Below are 23,860 nucleotides of genomic sequence, written 5' to 3'. Positions count from 1 at the left end.
TTGGGATTTTACGGCCATTTGGCCGAATAAATGGTTATTCTATCAATGGTGATAAAATTGGAAAACAAAGGTTGTAATTTATAAAAAAAAAAAGGACATATATTCCTTATCGTTAGCTGGAGGACGAGAAATGGATTATCTAAACCCAAAATGTTTCCTCCCGTATTTGATATCATCTATGTTGTGGAACCCTTGAATGGTCAAGTTTCAAAATCCGAACTGTGTCATTGATTTATTCTACTTGACATAGAAGTTGTATCCATAGATATTATACTTTGAAGATCTTAAGGGAGTAGCCCATTACGGATCTTATTAAGGGGATTGTAGGCACTTCTACTAGACTTCATACTTGTATGTACAAAAATAGGGACTCCCTGCAATTTTTTTTTTTTTTAATAACAAGATTTGATATTTATTTTCCTACCAGAAAATTCGACTAAAAAAGAAAAATAAACCACACATTTATCATTGCTATAAGCCTCACTCACTGTAAAACCAATCCTGGAGTAAACGAGGGTTGAACATTTATCATTTTCAAAAAAAGGATGACAACAACCCAAGCAAAATTTCATAAAAGTAACTCCTTCCCTCATAGAAAAATCCTAATCATGTCCATGTTGCAAATTATTCATTATCGAATTTGTTTATTATATACTAAAACGGGGTTTGATCGGGATTTATGGGCCTTGGTCAGAAAATGGTTTATTCTATCGAGGGTTGAAAAACATTTCTTCTTCGTTTTTAGTTGTTTTAAAGATGTGAGGTCATTTATTTGCATTGAACCGGAGTTTTGGACACTATCTAAACCTAACAGTGTACATTTTACACTAAAAAATGATCCCTTTTGGGCTTACTATCTCACATTCTTCTCAAGTTAAATCTCTTTTATCAAAAGGTTGTATGTATTAAGTATATTGGTTTAGCTCATTTCATACAAAATGACCTCCCAAAAATATGCAATTTTTAAACTAACCACCTCCGAATTTGATGAAATTTAGTATACTTTCAGATTTTTACATGCAACTCTTTTTTTTGCAATCAAATGATTATTTCTCGATATATGATGATTTTGTTTGTTTTTGCAATTGAAGTAAAACTGTGATATACCCCAAATTTCAAATAGTCATATCTTATTAACCTTATTAAGTATTTGTAGAAAGTATAGATATGTGAAAAAATGGTTTATTTCTAACTAACTTTTATATTAACTTTTTTTTGTGTCATGACCTTAAATTATGACCTTTGACCTAAAATTTGACCTCATGGATAAAATTTTATCTTTGTCAAATTGAATTCATTTTTTAGATAATAAATTATTCTTTCCACATTTACTTATATCATAGATGACATTCAGACCAATTTCTTGTAGAATGACCGGGGTTGGAACTGTCAACAAACATTTTTCCATAAACACAAGAGCCTAAAAATGATCTGTCATTAAATCCTAAATCAACAATAACAATTGAACTAATAAATAAAACTATTTCATTCACTAAGATAATATGCTACTAATTCATTTATGAATTGATTGTTTAAAGGTAGATCCGACTGATCTATAGAAAGGTGGTTGATGATACACTCAATGCTGTCATCATAAACATTTGTGAAATATTGAGCCTTATCATCTATACGTATGTATGTATACTACCTCTGTGATAAATTGATAAGAGAACTATTATGATTTCCAAAAGATATCAGGAAATCACCATTCCTCAATATGGTTTTTTTAGCCATAATTTGTCTTTGTTTTTACTACTTGAATGGAATTAATTTTATGGCTTTTAAAGTATCAATCATCTATATGTTAATATGAGGTGTACAAGTTGCAATTTTGTACCAGTTGTAACTTGTATAAGGAAATTGTACAATTAAGAATTTAAAGTAAAGTTGTGATGAAAATAATGGAATGATTGATTATTTATTAGATTATATAATAATTGGGTAATTTTTTACTTTTGTTTAATAAAAATTACTTATTGATTATAAAGTTCAAATGGACACAGTTATATTAATCGTAAAAACATAATAAATACCTAATTCTAATAGATCAAAATGAAATTATTTATCCTCAATTGATAGTTTGTAATATAAATGACTTATGATTAGAAGTAGTGGATTGGGCTAGAAAATATCCGGCTTTGAACTAAATTGGGCTTGTCGGGGTTTCAGGCCTGCTTGCGAGTTTTTGGGCCAAAATATGATAATCTATACAATTAAAGTAGTCCAATATTTATAAAAAAATACTTCATTTGGGGGTTTTTAAATCGAAAAAGACGTCTTTGATTAGTTGTAAAGGAATTATTTTATAATGGAAAGTAATATGGGGTTGGAAGGTTCGGACGGTGGGTTTTTGGGCTCGGGCCTTGACCAATCCACCTCTATTCATGATGTAATTAAATAAAGCGTTATAAGACAGATAAATTGTAACAATCTCCTTTTACAAGTTACAACTTGTGCAGAGTATACATACATCCCTATTGGTAAACCTGTCCATTTCAGCAGACTGTAGTTACCTAATTATGATATGGATTGCATTAAGGCCGTTTAAATAAATAGGTAGATAGTGGGTCTTGTAGTCTGTGATGGGAATTCAGGATTTATTAGATAAAATTACATTATTGGACGTCTTATCATTTTGTTAGGTTGTAACATTTTTATGAAGGAACAAAGATCATATTATGGATGTAGGTACATATTAAATCACAATTAAGATTTCTTGACATTTATTTCCCAATTTTATTTGTTATTTTTATTAGCGAAAAGATTCTTTAGTCCGTGTAACAATCCTGCAAATGACAATGATAAAAGATAGTGTAATATAACGTAATGGTTATGGGGTTGAGATGACCTACCTGATGAGTGGTGAGTGAGATGAAGGCAATCACCGTCTAGGTAGTAGCCATCATATACTCCTATCATCATCATTATTCCACCGTAATTCTACGGACATAAATATAATCAAAATAAATAACGGATGCAACGAATAAGACGATCGCTAGAGAGATGCAAACGATGCAGCTTACAATGCTCATCTTTTATTGCGTAGATTGATGAACGGTCAGCAGCACTCAGAAACACATCTCACGTCTTCTCAACATTACTCCATGTCAAAGTAACGTATAATAATAAACAAACATAAAATTCATAGTATTGTATTATAAACAGAGAACTCTCCTTATCAAAACCGGATACTCGTCTTCTTATTCTCTATTATCACATAGTAGTATGTATGTAAGTTTGTGACTAATCCCTTTTGGACTCTTCAAATAACAAATGACCTCCTATTTCTTTCTCTACTATTTACAAAAATTATATATTTTGTATTGTGTCGACTCCAAGGATTACAACTAACTTTGATTCGACTCAACTTGACCCTAGTAGCCGATGGGGTCAGAGAGTCCATGGTCCAAGGGAGGAGGGGAGAATCAAATTAAAAAAGGAAAGACTGAAAAGGGGCCACGCATTCCAGGCCTAGCTCATGCTAAATTAAGGGCGTATGGTCTTATTCGATTTGTGAGTCATTATTTAATGTCTACTTTTTTTATACAAAATTTCCATTACTAAATTATAGTACTGAGTTTGGTAATTTTTCTTTCTTTTTCTTGGTCTATACTAATTTAATTTTAAAATACAGGGTTGATCGTATCTAGTGATACACATAATATTATTATATTGTGTCCGGATTGATATTTGAGCAAAATCACGGAGGAGGACAGCGCAACATGTTCACTCTGAAAAAAGCAAGCGGTGGCAGTTGGAAAGATGAAAGAAGATTTTAAATTTTCTCAATGCCACCTTAAATTAGGTGTAAAGTCTTCTTCTTTTCTGATGAAAAAATTTTCATCATTGATGCCAATATGAATAAGGAGAACAGCCGCTACATCATAACTGAACATCCAGAGGATGTCTCAGTATCAGTGACACATGTCTTCTAACAAAAAATCCAGTGGCCAGCACAGGTGGAGTCTCTCCTCTCATTTTTGTTGAGAGGACCCAGGCCTTCCTGAGAGAAATCTTTCTTGACTTTTGGGGCATTAACATGTGCCCACCCTCCTCTCCAGAAGCAACCCCCTTGGACTACTCTATCTAGGCATGTCTGGAGGAGAGGGTGGTTGCTACATCTCACAGGATTGTCCAGTTTCTAGATGCTTCCATCAATAAGGAGTGGACTAATCTTGAGTCTGAATAAATAGTTAAGGTCTGCAAGGGATTTAGGTCTCGTATTGAGGCAATTATTAGGGTTGAGGGCTCACATATTGAATAAAAGTTGTGCTGAGCACTATTTTCAGATAATTTTGTTAAATAAATATCCTCTCTAAACCTCTTGTTTAACTTTTACTCATAAAAAATTTAAAATACTTCAATATGTAACACGAGATAAGATCAACTCTGTGCATCTTTTATGTATCCAATCACTCTATCCTGGTTGGACAAACTCTTTAAATCGACAACTCAGACCTTCTCTATGAAGAGGAGCACTTAAGGCAGGGTTTATAAGTTGGAAGGGATTTCTCTGCTGTGAGTAGAAAGACTCGAACCGATCCTACCAATTAATTTTTCTTCCTTTCTCCACACCAGTAAACAGCAAAAAAAAAAAAAAAAAAAAAGACAAACCAACAATATTTTTAAAAAACCTGAAATTGAGTTTGATAATATTGCGATATACATTTTTGCCACTGGCCTCCAGGGTCTTTGCTTCTTTATCTCAGCTATAAAAGAAGAAAAAAAGAAAATTGGTCGGAAATTATAAAGAAATAATGCTTATAAGGGAGAAGGTGTCACGGATCCAGGATCATGAGTCTATTTTGAAAGGACTCATAGACTAGTTGCATCTTTTTAATAAAATTAAGTTTTTCTCAAAACTAAGGATAAAGTTAGAACCTAGTATGATATATAAGCATGTCTTGGCAAAATTATGTTATGTGTATTTAATTCTTCTTTCCCCATTCTTCTTTCTCTTTCAAATTTATCGACTCGACTCGAGCCGACACAACCCTATTTCGCAAAACAAATGACCTCCTATTTTTTCTTTCTACTATTTCCAAAAATCATTAAGTTATTATTATGGCTCTTATGTTGACTTCAAATCCGGAAGCAGAATGACTTTGAAAAGTTTTGACATCACCTACCGCAAGCAGCAAGCCATACATGTGCCAATTCTCCCTCTCCCTTTCTCGCTCTTTCTCCAATAGCACGTGTATTCGAGTCATGTTTCTTCTTATTTCATCATTATTTGCACATAAGTGAGTTTTTTTTTTTTTTTTATGATTTACTAAGGTTCCCAGTAAAGGGTCATTGTATGTACCTCCATACAAAAAAAAAAATTCATTCAAACATACACAAAAAAAATATAAATTAATTCTTGGAAAACCCTGTTATGATTATATTATAATAATAATGTTATATTATTATTAAAACAAGCATTTCGCAAGTAATTCGCACAAAAATTAAGTATTCAGAGAAAAGGATGAGATTGTACAAATCTTTGGTTGTTTTATTTTTTTACTACTGGGTACATGAGCGTTGGAGGTACACTATGGTATTTTATTCTTTCTCATCTATAAATCTTTTTAAATAATTGTACAGCTAAGGTTATATCGGTCCTTAAAAGAGGGGGCACTTGGACACCAGACTTGGGACTCAACTTGAAACCATATTTTTATTCAACGTTCATTTTATATTTACAATGCAATTACGCGAACATGAAGATGCATAAATAAACATTATAGTTGAAAGTTAATGCTTCTTATAAGAACTTTCCGAAAATTCTATCAAAGAGGCCAGTTGGAAAATACATTTACGAAATAGCCCATTTCATGACAACAGTGTATTTTAGTGGGGGGAGGAAGTTAAGTGTCATTTATTTAAAATTTTAAAAAATGAAGCACATCAATAATAATGATAATAAAAACATCATTTATAAAACACATTAAAGCCAAAATAAAAACTAACAATCAAGAGTCCGGGTTAGAAATCCGATAACTTCTAAGGATTGACTTTAGTAGCTTCTTATTTAGGGATAGATGGATAGAATTTCACTTCTTTTACCGTCGAGATTCAGAACGAGTCATCTGATTTGAGGATTTTCAAGGAAAGTGTGTATATCTAGAAGTGGATGCCATAAAAATTGCTCTAAGCTCGTAAGGGTACTTTGTCTCATAGGATGCAAACTTTTCAGTCTTAGAGTTGAATAAAGCAAAATCAATTGCTGTAGACTTCTGTGGAGACTGTTTCTTCCATTGAGATCATCCGAAGAGTATAAAAACTTTGATTAAATTCAAAAGTTCCTTTTCCAGACCCTTGATGTGATGGTGACGAGTCTTTGCAGAATTTTGACAGCCCTTCAATCCACAAAAGCATGCAGTATATTATTAAAAAAATTATCACAATCTTTGCATGGCTTATAAGATTTGATACAATTCGTAGAGATCTGAAATTGGGCAGTAAATTTCCTAGCATCCGAAATCTAAATAAGGGGTGATAAAATTATTTTTCTCCAAGTCCTAACAAATTTAAATAGTAATCACAAATAGATTGAGCTTCGTCTGTTGATTTAATAAAAGTCATTTTAAGATGTCAGAGTCTAGGAACAATAAAATATTTTGTAGCTTTTTTAAAGGGAAGTAAAAACGTCCATTGCAATAGGGAGATTGCGCCTTTCGATCATGAAATGCAATACAAGAATGCAAACTGAGGACTCGAACTAAACTCGATCAAAAATATTCAAAGGGTTGAATGAGACTAGATGAAAATAGGACTTTTTCTATAATGCGGGAACTAAAATCGTTCTCCACGCACTCTAAAAGATATCATTTTCATTAATAAAGAGGCTCTATTAATCAAAACGACACTATCAAACTAAAAATGCATCAATAACCGCAAGATGATGCATATGTATTAGGATGTATTGATAAACCAATAAACATACAATCTACTAATAAACAATGATAAATGCAAGGTGGCGCCACTGGGCTATGTAAACAAACTACTAATAAGTAAACAATGTTTATGGTCCATTGAATTAGTCTAGTAATACTTTAAGAACGATAATAGTTTGACGTTCCTCTTAATTTAGGCATAATTGAAGTACTTCTTCTTTTTATAGAAATAAGCGACGATTGATTGATGATGTTGGTAGATTTAGGACAGAATCTCTTGGGACGTCATAATTTTGGGAGTATTTTCTATTATTATCCTTATCAGAATTTTACAATCTTTTGCCACACAAAATGAATTTACCTATTGCTAATTTAATAAGATCATATCATAAATATTGCCAAAAAAATTTATTGAAAATACAAAGGAGATCCTTTATGAGCTCCTGGGATTCTATGGTATCCATTTTGAGAACAACTGATTTACCTAAAAAATAATTTTACCCCTAAAATCAGTTTTTACCCAATTTCTCGAAGAAAAGTATATAAAAACTATTGTTATTTTTGTGTGTGTATCTCTTTTTCATATTAAAATTAATTTAGTATGATTCTTATTTTATTTTTTCATTATTTCATTAGTTAAGATTGATATTGTCTGAGATGAAAAGTCTTTGTTTTTACTTTTTGATCACATTCTGTGACCCATTTTGGGTCAATGTCCACCAATAGAGAAAACCTACTCTAATGTAAGGATTAGGACACTTATTCCAAGAATTTGTTTGTCATAATTCAATCTAGCAATGTCAAACTTCATGGTTTGAAGCTCAATAATACATTTCATTTTGAACTTACTTGCTTTAATAATATATGAAAAATGAAAAAATAAATAAAGAAGAAATTTGTGAGTAATTTATTTGTTAAAAATAACACAGGGATTATCTACCTTTTTTTTTAGCAATGTACCACTTGTAAAATATTTATTAAACATAAGGGCGCCTGCTGGATTATATTTTGAAGGAGGTGCTTGGTTTGAAATATTATATTTTTTCGTTTTTTTTTGTTTTTTTTTCAAAAATGCAACGCTATTCTCAAAAAAATTCAAAAATTATTAGCTATTCACAAAAAAATTATTAATTTTTTTTTGGGAAAAAAATTCAAAATCTGCACTAGCTAACAATGTTAAATTTTTTGGAGAAAATTTCAAATATTAAATTTTTTGGAGAGACGTCCTTGAATTATTTACCACTTATTAAATTTCAAGTACCACCTGGAGTGCCTCCAAGTACCCCCAAGGGGTATGCGTACTCCCATTTGAGAACCACTGATATAACATATATAGTCATAATGTCAGGTTTTTGTCTGGTTTACAAAACCTACAATTGACCAAAACATATCTATTAAATACAGACTATGGACATAATGTTTAAAATATCATAATGCATGTGTATATGGTGTATGCAAATTGTATCCTTTATAAGCAGATTGTACAAGTTACAATCTCCAAGTCTCATTAAATTTATTTTTATTTACGACTAACGAAACTGAAGGCATTTGAACTTTATAATTTGCCACAAAATGCAAATAAGAAATTTGTAATTTCCTTAAAACAGTTCTAAATTACTCCGTTAATATATCAAACATCCATATCATATCTTACAGCCCAATGACTCCTAGACATATTTGAGTCAATTATCGGCCTATTATAACAATAATAATAGTTACAGGTCTCTATATGATTAAAGAGTCTTATATTATCCCTGATATGGTATTTCAGGGGTGTACGCAGGAAATGGGCTGACCCCCCAATTAAGGACCTTTTACTTCTTAAAAGAAATTTAATATTTGAAATCCTCATTTCAAAAATACCTAATATTTGAAATTATCATTTACAAAAAACTTAAATTTGAAATGATCATTTCCAAAAAAGCTTAATATTTGAAATTGGTTGCTGCAATTTTTAGAAAACAATAAAAAAATTAATTTTTTTGGGGGGAAAAATTTGAAAAATTTAATTTTTTGGGAAAAAATTTGAAAAATTTAATTTCAAATATTATAGTTTTTTGAGACAAATTTCCAAAATCCATAGTTATTTATAAATAATTATATTTTTTGGAAAAAAATTTGAAGCCATATTTTTTGAAAAAAACAATTTAATAAAACTCCAAATATTAAACTTTTTAGTAAAAAGCAAAAATTCCTTGCGGAAGCCAAAGTGGAGCTTTTTTTGTTGTTACTCCGATATTTTTACACTCGGAGACATGTAATAAAAACAAAACTTGTTTATTTTTGTTGTAGCTGTCATTTAGTGACATAATAAAACCTTGTATTTCAAAAATAATGTGATAAAATTAAATGCTCCTGAAGGTTTTGAGTCCCCACTCTGTAATCCAGACTCCATTTTGAAAAAAGTCATTCAAGTTTGCTTTTTCGTTGACGAACTATATATATATTTATACCCATTTGAGAGAGACGTTTCTGGATAGGTACATATAATGTATTCGTACAGAGTAAGGTCAATTCATCCATAGAAATATATAGAATATAATAAGTATACATTTATATCTAATGGTAGGATTCATGTGAAGAGAGGGGGTCGAAAAATTTAACTTTTAAAAATAAATTTGCATACAAACAATTAAAATACTCGTAATATGAGAAAGAGGAAAAGAGAGATATTACTTATTAGATAGAAGGAGTCTGAGTACTATGATATTTTTTCTATTGTATGTGGTTTTTTGTTTAGAAGTAATTAAGAGTCATTAGTGAGACTTTTTTAAACATTTATATATATAAGGAGAGGAGGAGAAGAGGATAAATATGTACCTACACATGTAAGGGTCAGTCCGATGCCCACCTGACGCGGCGGTCAAGACAACATATGAAAACAAACTACAGTAATGCAAAAATACATATGTCTATAAATAGAGGGGAAAATGTTAATTCATCGCATAAATTGCTCTGTGGATCCAGGGGAGGGGATCTTTAGACATGTAGAAGAGTGAAATGATATGAATAGTTTGACCGAGCCCTATGTTGATAACCTAAAAACTATAGATTAAGAAAGGATTAAGGATCAATGAAAAAGTTTCCCTGCATAAATATTCCAAGACTCTTTAAATTAAAGGAATTGAATATTATAGGTTGTTAGACCAAGGCCTCAATTGTTTGTTCCTTGAATGGAGAGAGGATAAAAATGTTAATTCGCATAAATTAGTGTGTAGATCCAAGGCTCAAAAAATTAAAAAACCTGAAATTAAATGAATAGTTTGACGGAGTGCTAGTTAGCTATTGACTCCTTAGAAACAGGGTTGGGGAGTCGGAATCCGTACTTTTTTTGGTGTAGTCAATTTGAGGGCATTACAGGGAAAGGGATACTCATTTTTTAGACACAGTGCATTGAGCCTATGATACATTTTATTCTACAAATGTTCTCTCCACATATGATTAATTTAGGAACTTTTCATCAACTTTGATTTGATTATGTCCCTAACAATAACGCGAGTCAAAAGAGGTTCATGGGACAAGTAGACCATTTTATTCCTATCAATATTCAATGAGATTGTTTTTTCTCTTTCCTTAGAGTGTCTTTCGGGAACACAATCTCGAAATACTTCAGGCTTTTGTTTTAAAGCTTAAGGAGGGAAAAACTCAAAAAAAAAAAAAAAAAAAAAAAGTCCAAAGGTCCGAGTTCTAACGATTGAAAAGAAGAATATTTGTATATTGAACGAATTTCAATCAACTTTCCTCAGATTTTCTGTAACATTCAATTCTCCCCCAGACGTATTACATTTATGAAACTTTATACAGCATATATTTCCAGAATGGTTTATTCAAGTCCATAATCCTATTTACGCTCTCGAGTAAAGTAATCTAATAGTATTGTTTGATTGAGTCCTACCTTCGTAGTTGATTCCTCTGATAAAGAGATGAAGAGGGGGAAATGTTTATTCGTATGAATTGATGTGTGGATCTTGGAAAAGGTTTTTTTTTAAGAATAAAAGAAGAATGAAGTAAAATTTGGCCGAGCCCTAGTTGTATGTGGAGATAACGAGGGAGAATGTTAATTTGCATAAATTGATGTGTTAATCCATGATTAATGAGTTTTTTAAAGTGTGTACTAGTATTTTGGCCAATACTACCTAATACAAATGACCAAAACAAGACTTGTAGGGCTCGAGACTAAGACGATAACAAAAGTTTAAGAAAAAAAATCCATCTATGTCGATTCTTATGATTTGTAATTATTTATTCCCATTAGAAAATAAACCTTATTAATTTAGTTTCTTTAGTTACAGACTAATATTCAACTGATTTACTCTACTATTCATGACTAACTATGAGGCATCTTAATAGGTTTATGTATTACGAAGGAATTGAATAATCTATACGGTCATGAATAGTTTAACCGAGCCCTACCAACACCTAAAAGTTGGTTCCTTAGAAGATGATTGTGAAAAGATGAGGAGGAAGAATAATAAAAAATAAAAATTGAAAGAGAAATGAAGGAACACGACCCACAACAACAACAGGTGTCAAAAAAAGAAAAGGAAAGAGGACATTAATTTCCTATGATGAATTTTAATGAGAATGACGTGGGAGCAGAAGAAAATAAAAATAACAAAAATAAGAAGAAAAAAAAGATTCTCGCGTGCCGATGACGTGCTGCATTTTTGTCCCTGATTCTCTTTCCTTTTTCTTTTTTATGCAAAACGTATAATTTATTTATTTTTTACTTTTATTACCCAGAATCTTTTTTACCCCTTGATGATGCTGAGGATGAAATCCTTTCAGTTGCTTCCTTATTTTAAAGATATAATGTAACCCGTCGACATAAAAACAATTTAGAATGATTATAATCAAAACTGAGTCTAAATTGTATTAGAAATTTGTATTCTTCGACCCATATATACAGGTCCACATTAAAATGCAAGCTATAACTTGGACTGAAACCCAATAACCTCCCAAGTTTAGGAGCCCACTATTGAGCTGCAATGTTGTATTTTTTTACTAATTATAATACTTGTTGGGCACTGAAATTCTAGAGATCTGAAATAATCATCCAAAATATATATTCTCACATGAGAGAAGTAAAAAAGAAGTGACTGATTGAAGAAAGGAAAAAATAATGGCAACCTTATTTTTGACTCCAACTAAATTGCTTGCATGATTATTCCACGCCCGGGGGCCTATTATTACGTTTAGGGCGGCCCGGGGTATAGTATATAGTTGTGCCAGGATACTGACGTATATAGAATGGATATTATCAAGGTCATCAATCCAATATCTATCTCAAAATATTGTCATCATTTTTGTTTTCTCTCTAAAAAACCTCAGAAAGAACCAAAGAAATATCTCTTTTATTTAAACCCCAAAAATCAGTTTGAAAAAAAAAAATTCTAGATCTAAATATTCAACGAAATTTAGCTGCAAAAAAAAAAGGACTAAAGTCAATGCACTGATTTAAAGGTTGGGAATCGCTCTTCTAGACTATTGTTAACATTTGGAATTTCAACTCATCTCTGTAACTAGAGCATACAGCTTATAATTGACCGAGATATATATGTCTATGATATATCAGACTGTCCATATATTGTATACTAGCGGCTGTATCCAGCAGCATTGCTCGAAGTTATTTGTTAAACTATAAGATAAAGTTTTTAACTCCTTTATGATCCATATTCATAGTATAGTCAATTTGAAAACTATTTTAAAGAAAATTAAAAAGAGATGTAACATAAAATCCAAAAAAAAGTCCCAAATTGCAAATAGAGATTATAAACTATTTCTTTATAAACAATATTTTAGTACTTACGTCTTGTGTTAAGATATATATATAAATTATTTTTTTTACCTATAAACTAAGCAGTTCACGTGCAACTGACAATGATTTTTTTTAATATGACAGACTGAGCTTTAAACATGCTCGTTGCAACATTGTTACTTTTTAGATGGAGCTCTAAGATATTAAGCACAAACTCAAAAATGAATCCTCCAAAGACAAATACCAACAGAGATACTTTATTTTATATATAAATATAAATAAATGTTTTAATGATGTAAAATAAGTAATTTCTCTTTATCATATGGATTAATGTTCAAGATTGTTTTGAAGCTAACTCACAGTATATCATAGCACTCTAAATGTGACTCTACAGAGAGAGAGATAAATAGATGGAGTTCCTTTAAGAAATTTTTCATGTTTAATATTTTTTATTTCAAAAATACCCCCCCCCCACACACACACTTTGAGATACTTTCCAAAAATGCTTCGTCAACACAATCTTTAAAAATAAAACCCCAAAAAGCAAACCCGGAGGAGGAGAAATCTCATCGATAAAGGGTTAAAACATATTTCTAAGAATAACCACTGATTCAGATCTATCAAAATATAGATTTAATCCATACATACAGTAGAACCCCAAAATTCGCCTGCATTAGTATGTGTAGACATAATCGGTATTAAACAGTGGTCTTTGCAGTATAGGGGCACAGGTGCCATTTCCCACACACAACTTTTGAAGAATTATTGATAGTTATCAAAATTAAAAAATCACGTCTTGGGCAAACAAAATTTAAAAACACTCTCAAAATAGACAAAAAGCCCTTCACCCCCTTGAAAAAATATAATAGTCTTAGTCATGCCCCCCAGGGGGACGCCCCATATTAAGTAATACGGATAAAATTACACCCCCCTTGTAAATATATAACAGCACCAATAATGCCCATAAAAGTTTGTCTCTGAGCTATCTTGAACGAAACATTGGAGGAGTCCTATCCGACTAAATTGACTTTTGTAAGATCATATACTCCTAGTTGGCGTTTTTGTTTAGAAAATTTATAAATCATCATTGTTGGCTGTATTCCATACTGTTTTTTGTTTTAATTTTGCGTTCTGAGTAGTGTTTTATACAAAAACATGGTCCGAACTATTTTTCGGAAATTAGTTTATGAAAAAGCAACCTTAAGTAACACAAAACTTGAAGGTTGTGTACGGATTAGTAATCCATTTTCATTTATTTCAGGATGGGAAAATTGCTTTGGAACTTCACTTCGCGTTCATAGGGTCTACTAAACAAATAGGTGAATCTCTCAATATGCACCATTAGTTTAAGGATATATTTATTTAAATTATGTACTTCATATCCTAATTTTTTAGATTGTTTGATATACCTAGGAATATGATAATTTATTTCGTTCTGATATTATGACTTGTGACAGTGTTAAAAATCCTGTGTAGAATAAGCATGTTAAAAAAAAAGAACCCAAAAATTAACATAATTACCCAGATAATGGGAAAAATGTTTTAGAGGAGAGAAAGATTTATGCTCATGACGTTTCTTTAGATCAGCTGCAATCATCTTTGACATGGGAGGAAGGAGACAAGGATATAAACAAGGACATTTGCTAGAATTAGTCCAATGTCAATTCCCGATTTTAATCTGAGTCCAAAAAGGACTTTCTCTGCCACAAATCCTCAGTGCTACGTTTCGTTATTTTTAAGCAGATAAGATCTTTCAAACAGGTTTAGAATATAATTTAATCTATTTAAGATAGGATGTTCACTACTCAGGAAATAAATAATAATGACAACTGCTAAGGAAAAGAAAATTCATCCATCAGATTACCAATTTAAAAAAAAAAAAAAACGGGCCAGATAAAAAATTAACCGGATTTTCATCATCACTTTAAAAATTCAGACTATTTTTATATGTATACCAAATGGAATATTTTGTCGATATTTGAGTGCAATTTCCAGCCACAATGGTTTATCAAAATAATGTATTAATATAAATATAAGATCATTGGTTTGAGAACCCAAATGTAATCCAGAATGACTTTGGAGAAAAAGTATAATCCCAGCTTGTTTTTGGATTGACAGACTATAACTGTAATAAATGCAGATATGTCAATATCTACCGTTTTGTAAAATAGTTGTAATTAAATTTTTTATTTCTCAAAAAGGTTAAAAGAATAAAAATAAATGAGTAAAAAATAAAGAGAAGAAAAATAATTTGTCATTATTAAAAAAAAATATCTTGAGTAAATTTGACAAAAAATAAAAGGAGATAAATTTTATTAGTAAATACATAGTACAGCATATAAAAGTTAAACACTACTACATCACTAGAAAGTCCTGCTTTTTCCCTTTTTCTTTCTCCAAGTGGTCTTGAATTATTATTATTATAGAATATTCTTGTGTGTATATATCTTCAGTAGTATTCGTCGTTTTTGTTGTTGTTTTTCTTATATTTTTGTGTTTTTTTGTTATTATTTTTATTATATTTTATGATTCCGATCACGTCTGGAGGAGGAAAGAAAAGAAAAGAAAAAGTAGAGAAAGGAAGAAGGGGAAAATGTCTTCCCTTTTTTCCCTTCCTTCCTTCCCTTTTTTCCCTTCTCTTCCTTTTTCTTTTTTCTTCTTCTTGCAGATGCAGCTCAAATAAAAGTACATCATCAACACTTGAACAATATTACTAGGAAATGAAAAAAGGGAAAGAGAAAAGAATAGGAGGCAGAAATAAATAAATAAGAAGATTTCATGATAAATAATTTTAGAAATTGTCAAACAAACTGTTTTTATTATTTGTTCATATAATTTTTTTTTTCTTACTACATATTAGTATAATTTGGATACTATTATTTATTGTTGACTCCTTTATCGTATCTCGCAACCTTTTCATACTAAAAGAAATAGAAAAAAAGCCCCAGTTTAAAAACCAATTACAGTGTAAATGTTTTAATTCAAATTACCAGGGGCGGGAAAAAGTTATAAAAACTAAAAACCCAAGTGCTTGAATATTTTCAGCCAGACTAGTTTGAGTCCTCAGTTATCTTTTGAGTTCATTTCAACTCCATAGTTATAATGAGAGTTGATACGTTTGTAAGGAAAAAACGAGTGCGAGGAGAAGGCGGGAGCATGACATATGGTACTACTGAATTCAGACCCTTGTAAATATCAGCTGCTTGTTATTTGATTTTGGGAGAGAATATGTATGAATGACTGCAATACATGAGAGAAGAACCTTCCCTATTTAAAATATTATTTGTGCATAAAAAATATCATAATTATATTTAAATTGTCAAATATTAATTTTATACATCATACACGTACTCTCGTTTCTTTGCTTTGCAAGACTTTAAAAAATGTACTGAAGTTCAAAATGAGTTGTAAGTCTAAAGGCCAAACTTCCGTCTTTGCGAATGACTCTCCCTAACATACAAAATTAATGAGTATTACGTGGTCAGCTGTCAATTTTTCTACTTCCCGACCCTTAATTAGTTTTTGAGATTTGATTGGTTGAATTCAAACTACTTCTTATTAAAAAAAAACTATGAACAATTCCAAACAATTGTGAAGAAGAACTGACTATTTACGAACTGATTTTTGACATTTTTATATGTTATTTTTTGAAGAAAAGGTTGCAGAGACATTATAGGTAACGAGGTCTACTATGTGCCTAGATATTTATGATTATTTGCTAACTAACTAACAAGTAAATGTTGTACCTCCTTTGGTTTCCATCTTTGTTTTTTGTTTATCTCTTTTAATTAAGTTAATGGTTCATTGAAGAAGTTTGTTCTTTTCTTTTTTTACTTAACATCTAAGAAACACTATATATTATGTACACTGCAATGTACATAATATATAAAATATGTAGAAAAGGCAACCATTGGATGCCATACAGAGAATAAATCAAATGATGTTTTACAATATTACGGGGAATTGTATAAAATAAATAGATAAATACTAAATTACATCAAGTTTAATTTACTAATGGATAAGGAGAGAGGAAGATAGAGGCAGTTTTTATACTCACTGTCGTTACTAATAGTTGGTGCTAGTAGCCACGCTGGTTACAACTCATCTCTAGATTCCTCTCCAAAGCCATTATCCAAGTTACGTAGCGTACCACGGAGTGTCCCATTATATTCCTGGGCTCCGTTAAGTCCACCTGGATAATTCAACGCTATAAAGCAAGTTGGATAAAACAATCCAACGTGATCGATATTTATCAAAATACAGTTCCTTATGAAATAGTCGCTTAGGGGTTGCGGTTACTCTGTTAACAGTAATGACACCTATACAGAGGCGTCCGCAGGGGCTGTGCGGGAGGGTCTGAGATCCCCTCCCCCCATTTAAGGAAAATTTAATTTTTGAAATTTTTGTACAAAAAAAAATTTAATTCCTTTTTGTAAAATGCTTTGGATTTTGCAATTTTTTTTTCAAAAAAACTTAATATTTTTTTTGTAAATAGCTGTGAATTTCAGATATTTTTTTCGAAAAAAATGTATGTTTTAATTTTTTTTTCAAAATTCTAATATTTTTACGTGACGTCATTCAAATTGGATCTCAAGTTTATATAATAATATTTGACAAATGGAGAATTATATGTATGAAACAAAATCTTTTATTAACTTTAGATAAATCATTTAAATACCGCTTGTGGCTTTTTTAGGCTTTTAAGACGGGATTGCGGTGCTCACATTTGAAGTATTGTAATTTTTAATCAGTATTATACTCTCATGATTGATAATAGAGTGAAAATGTTTGGTGTGACAATGGGGGGAAATGCTGGAGTCCTGCCCCAATTCTGTTAACAAGGCTAATTCTTAGAAATAAAGAACACATTTCAAGAGTCATGATGGAAAAGAATAAAGTTACGTCATCTTTGATGCAACATCTTATGGGATAATTAGTTTTCACATAGCTAAGGAACCTTTTTTGAGCTAACAGCCGTGTTTGGAGACTTGGCTTGATAGCTTTGACCCCAAAGACCTCTATGTACTTAATGTCAACTATTAAAATGACATCATTAAGTGAAATACAAAATACTTTTTGTGATTACACCTAATTACTTTTAATCATTTTATAATCATATTGTACAGTGTGTCAAACTTATATGGAACCCCTGATATCCAACCAGTTTTTTTAAACAATCAGCAACTGGAATTGCCAAATGATATATTAATATAAATGTGTTCTATACAATAATATTTATGGATAATATCTATAGAATATTATTTGATATTATGGAAATATCTATCTAAATAAGTATAAGAAATATTCTCCGTCCTATCTCAAGACGTGATCACGATATTGTTTTCATGACCCTAGCACTAGTCTGATACATATATAAGTATTCAGTATTTATACCCCTACATTATTCCATACTGATAACTCTCCAAGTCTTCAGGGTCGTCCATTTAAATAATACAGATTATTCTATCAGTGGCATATTTCCAAAGAGCATCATCCTGTAAGAATAGAAAAGACCTGAGATGATTGCGTAGAAATGAGAAATCCCAATTCATTTTCTATGACGGATATTTGATTAACATCTATTTATGGCATTCTACGCCTAATCAGTAGTTTAGACACATATTGCATTTGAGTGTGATCCGTAAAATGTAGCAACTAGGAGGTTCAATGTTTTTATGTATAATACACATATATGACCCATCAACACAAAAACAAGTTGAACTGAATATGGATTACATCTGTCTTCTCAAGGAAATTATTTTACATTTATATTAATAAATAATTCAGGGGCGTAGCCGCAAATAGCACTTACAGATTGACTAAATTATCGATCAGTTATAGGAGAAAAGAAATAGATTCTATTGGAGCTAAACAAAGTATCATATTTTATCAAATAGAGCCTCCAGAATATAACTAATGTTCCTAAATCCAGGAAATGGGGTTCTCAAAATATATTAAAAATTAGAGTAAGAAGTCTATAATTGAGCAAAAGAAGTCAATAGGGCATGAGCGTTGTTTATATAGCCGATGATAGTGTCGCCATCTTGCCTTATTATTGTTTATTAGTCATACGGATACTTTTTTATACATTACTAGAGCTTAATACAGGGTTTGTCAACAGTTTTTGGGTGTTTGCCTTCATGAACTGAGATCATCTTGCGGGAAACAAAGTCTTTTTAGATTTTAGAATTTTTTGAAAAAAAATTCAAAAATCCACAGCTGTTCACAAAAAATTAAATTTTTTCGAAAAAACAATTCAAAATCCACATATATTCGTTTGTAGAAAAAAAAATTCCAAATCCTCATTCGTTTTCAAAGAATAATTTAAAAAAAAATCAAATATTGAATTTTCTAGTAAAAAGCAAAAATTCCTTAATTTAAGGGAGAGGCTACAACCCCTCCAGCCTACCCCCTGCAGACGCCCCTCTTATTCCAACTTCAAATGCATTTATTTTCATTTTATAACTGTGATTATATCATTTTCTCGGGCCACCTGACAAGAATCTCTGGCTTAGTACATCTACGCCATCTTGCGGATATTGATGATTTGTAGTTTGCTCATATCCTATTAAACATTTTTGCGTTTATGTATAACAATAGATGTAACTTATTTTATGTTCTTGATTTCTGTTTCAGCCTGTTATATTTCCCTGAGGTGTTTACTCACCACCCCAGAGACTGAAATATCCTTGTAATATCTTTTGTATCATTTTTTGGTTCCACCTTCTTAATTCATCATATACCTTACTGTATCCAACTTTTTTGGTATTAGTTTCCGAGTTATTAACTAATTCTGGAAGTAATTATCAGGATTTAGAAGAATAGTGATCAAGTAATCGTATTATTTATCTACTCCAACGATGAATATGAAAAAATAAAAGGATAAGAAAAAAAAGGTCTTATTCTAAATAGAAAATGTCTTGTTTGACAATAATTTATTAATTTAGAAATATTATATAATCCATAATCTACCAAAATTACTATTTAATTCTCCTACTTCTATTTATCTTTTAGATTATGAATTGACATATCTATAAAATATTCTCAAGTTGTTAATTGAACCAGTACTTTTAAGTCCTATTACGTCATAAAAATCAATTAGTTCACCAAAGACACAATTTTGTGAATTTCTTAGTTCTCATCCCTCTTCAAACTAAAGTGTTCTAGATATTAAAAAAAAAAGATATAAAATGGATTTTTAAATAAGAAAAATTCTTCAAATTTCTGACTCTTCTGGTTGAGTATTGCCTTTTATAAAATGTTTTTAAACGTTTGTTGTGTATCGAAACGCAGAGCCAATGCGTTGGTATTTAATTTCAAGGTGTTCAGTATACATATATATATATATTTCAAATTTTCCAACTGATATCCCACTTTTTCGAACTGCCATCTCATTTTTTTAAGATATATCATAAAATAACTTATTACTGGAAAGTACAATATTTAATTTTTCCCAACAAATATTTTGGCTGTTCTTAATACAATTTTTAGTACGATGTATCGAATGACCTTTTTTAATTTCCTCCTTTAAATTTTTTTCTATTTGACATTTTTTTAATATTTACGTTAATTTAATTACCTTTTTTTAAATAAAAAAAGGTCAAGCCTTTTTGTAAGCTTGTTTAAATAATTTATATTTCTAAAATGGCCTTTTTTAAAAATAAAAACAGTTTTATTATTTTTAAATATCTTTTTATTTGGTAAATTTTTTCTGACTCAAATATTAAATAAATCTTTTTGTGTTACAACATTTCAATTTTTTTTCAAGTCATTATATAAATAATCCAAATTTTTCGACTGTAATAATCCCCTCTCCATCCCTCCAGAAAGACACACCCTTGTAGTTGGTCCAGTCAAAACGTTCCGGATCCCATAGGAAAATATCAGCATGCTGACAATTTAAATCCAGATATATTATCATTTTTCTTAATTTTATATTACGTTATATAATTATTGATGAAGCCTTATTTTATCTGTTTCTTGTATCGACATCCTACTAACCGATAATCAAGTTGTTAGTAAATAACTTTATCTCTGTGTACTATAACAACATATATTCGATTACTTGACGTTATTTTCTTTATATATTTTGTAAAGTTTTTGTTTTTTTCCTTATCAAGGCACGTAGACTTTTTTCTTAATGCAATTAAAAACAAAATAGAAATGGTATCACTTTGTCTCTATCAGCAAAGACAGAAAAAGGCCTTGGGAATAGATAGATACTCATAGATAAGTAATAGATGAACAGTCAGAATTGAAGCACCTATACATTAAATATAGATTTCTCGATTCCTCGGTATATTGACTTGTACGTGGATCGCCGGAAACATTGGGATCCTCTGAGTAAATAATAAATACTATGAAAATTAAATATTTCTGTATAAATTTGAAGCTAGTCCCACCTATTATATATTCTCAATTATCAAGTTATTCATTTATTTACTTATTACTAATTGGGCGCGGGTTGTTTTTTTAGATCCTGCGGGTCATATTTTTTTTTTTTAAATTTCATGTCCCTCGTCCAATATGGAAAAAGAAATTATTAGTAAGCTATTTTTTTGGTGGATTATACCTACATACAACATGGTATAATTAAACTTATATGATGAATAAGGATGTCATTTTCGTATTGAAAAAATACAGTTTGTAAATTAGAAAAGGAAAACTGATGTTTCGCGCGCTTTTTCTTCCTTTTTGTTCATTATTTAACATCTCACTCTGAAGTAATGGTATATGAAATATGTCCTAGAATGCGGGAACAGCTTTTTCTTGTTGGTAACCTGAGCATGATTTTTTATTTTCCAAACCTGTTGCCGTTATTATTTAATTCTTGATGACTGAGCATCTAATTATAAAGTAATCACTTGTGCGTGTGCTCATGAAAGACAAAGGGTCACTATGAAGCTATGCTCAGAAAGTATAAGTATACCCCTATTTGGACTCGAAGTAAAATTGATGATCGACATTAGCGTAATTTCTGCCTATATCATTGTTATATACAGAGTGGGATTTGTATGTTTTCCTTTCCTTTCCAAAAACCTTCTACTCTAAAGTAAGCATTCTCGCCTATCTTTGGTGTAAATTGTTTTAAAATTACATAATAAGATAAAAATTTATCTATTTAAATATAATTACAATATTTTCCATGCAATAATTATATTTTAAATGAAAAAGGGACATTTCCTTATAGCATTAATTCATTTTATCGCCCTAAAATCATAACATGTAGCTGAAAGTAACAAGGGTCTTAATTAAGTAATACGATACTCGAGCCTTCTCTTCGCGCTCTGTTTTTCTTACAAAAATGACATTCTTAATTACGAAATAATTATATGAGGGATTCCAAGAGAGAAACCCTAATGTAAATTAATCAGACCTAAAAATTCTCCTAAATTAGACAATCGAGTGACATCATTCATTCTGTTATTTGTACAGTATACAAACGATGGAAAATAAATAAAATATAATCTTGGCAAAAGAACTTCGTAGATAGATATATAAGAATAATTAGTGCCGTTGTAACTTGTACAAGCCAATTGTACAAGTGGCGATTTTTTGTCTTATATCAGGTGTTCCACAAGATTTTATTTATATATATATATGTTGTTTTTTTGGGGGAGGGGAAGGGGTCTTGGTTTTTAATTTTTTGTGAAAAAAAATCTGAAGCTATTTTCAAAATATATCGAAAATTTTATTTTTTGGAAAAAAATTTAATACCAAATATTAAAATTTCAAAAATCTACAGCTGCTCTTAAAAATTGATTTTTTTGAAAAAAAATTTTAAATATTCAATTTTTGGAAAAAGATTTCAAATATTATATTTTTGGAAAAGATTTCAAATATTCCATTTTTGGGAAAAGATTTCAAATATTCCATTTTTGGAAAAAAATTCAAAAATCCACAGTTATTTTGGAAAAAAAAAATCAAATTTTAAATTTTTTCAAAAAATTTCAAGTATATACAGCTATTCTCAAAACAATTCAAAAATTAAGTTTTTTTGAGAAAAAGTTACAAAAATTAAGCTTAGCCCCAAAAATTATCAACACCGTCATATAATTACTTATATAAATAAGTTTATTTATATGCTTTATATATAACATACAATAATTACTAAAAATATACCAATAATTAATTAGTATATTTTTATCAAAATATTAAACATTACTTCTTTAATCATAAATCGACCATATATTGAAACTCCAATCATTTTTTTTTATCCCAAGTAGACTATAAATTAATCATATTTAAAATGTTTTGTCTCAATTTTTGATTAAATCTTATACAGATTGTTTGAACGAGTTAGAATATGACATATGTATATAAAGAAAGACTAAGTGAACAAAGTATTATTCAAGTATGTATGTAGGATAACTTCTCCCTAAATCATACTTGGATGGGGCTAATTTCAGGTTCTGAACATATTGATATGAAACATCCGGGTTAAGCACCTACATGAAATGTTTAACATTTAACTTGTTTGCAAATGAACTAGTATTGTAGCGAAACTCAATTGGATTTTAAAGGATAATTATGACTAAAAATATTACGAAATGCAAAGAAATCAAAGCAAAGTCTATATCAAAAGAAAATGATGCCCCAGAGTAATTTGATTATTTCGACAGAAATTTGACTTCCTCTTAGTTTTTGACACTTTAGTTTCTGTCAGATTTTGACTAGATAGAGGGCGCCCTAATAGTTATTCTTGTACATCAAACAGTCCTTATAGTTTAAACAGACTTACAATGAAACGTAATTCATTAGTTTAATGGGAGGATCTTATGAAAAGACAAAATAAATATTATCTTGTTTTCTAAGAAACTTTCGATTTCAATTGTCTTTGAAAAAAGCAATTTACATACGAGTTTATGAAAGAAACTAACCGAGCACAAAATTTGACTGGCATATTTTGACTGAACGTTTTGAAAATGTATGACATATTTGTATTAAAATTTTGTCAATAAGCACTTTCTTTTGTACAAAACATTAAAAAATTGACGACAAAAGTTTTTGTCAGAGTTTATACCTATTCACTATCGACTGGCGAAGTCAAGTTAGTAGATTTTTCGTGAAATGTTTCTCAGGCCTAATTGACCCAATACTTTTTCCTCCATCCAAATTAGAGCTTATCTCATCAATACCTTTAATATTAGTTTAAATCCCATTCTAATAAAGTCAATGAGTAAGGTTCATAAAATTGATGGGTCGTTTGGCTAGCCGAAGTGAG

At 30.3% G+C, this 23,860-nt stretch overlaps 1 long non-coding RNA gene across 1 annotated transcript; it reads right to left on the bottom strand.

Annotated features, from left to right (window-relative positions):
• Window positions 1-2,568: 2,568 nt before the first annotated feature.
• On the bottom strand, window positions 2,569-3,387 carry LOC121113841 (uncharacterized). The gene is made up of 2 exons (XR_005863122.2): window positions 2,853-3,387; window positions 2,569-2,786 (listed from the first exon to the last, which is right to left on the bottom strand). It is a non-coding gene; the product is annotated as an uncharacterized lncRNA (long non-coding RNA).
• Window positions 3,388-23,860: the final 20,473 nt, after the last annotated feature.

The sequence above is a fragment of the Lepeophtheirus salmonis genome, chromosome 2, assembly GCF_016086655.4.
Source record: "Lepeophtheirus salmonis chromosome 2, UVic_Lsal_1.4, whole genome shotgun sequence".
NCBI lineage: Eukaryota > Metazoa > Arthropoda > Copepoda > Siphonostomatoida > Caligidae > Lepeophtheirus > Lepeophtheirus salmonis.
This window is presented reverse-complemented; position numbering and strand designations above follow the sequence as displayed.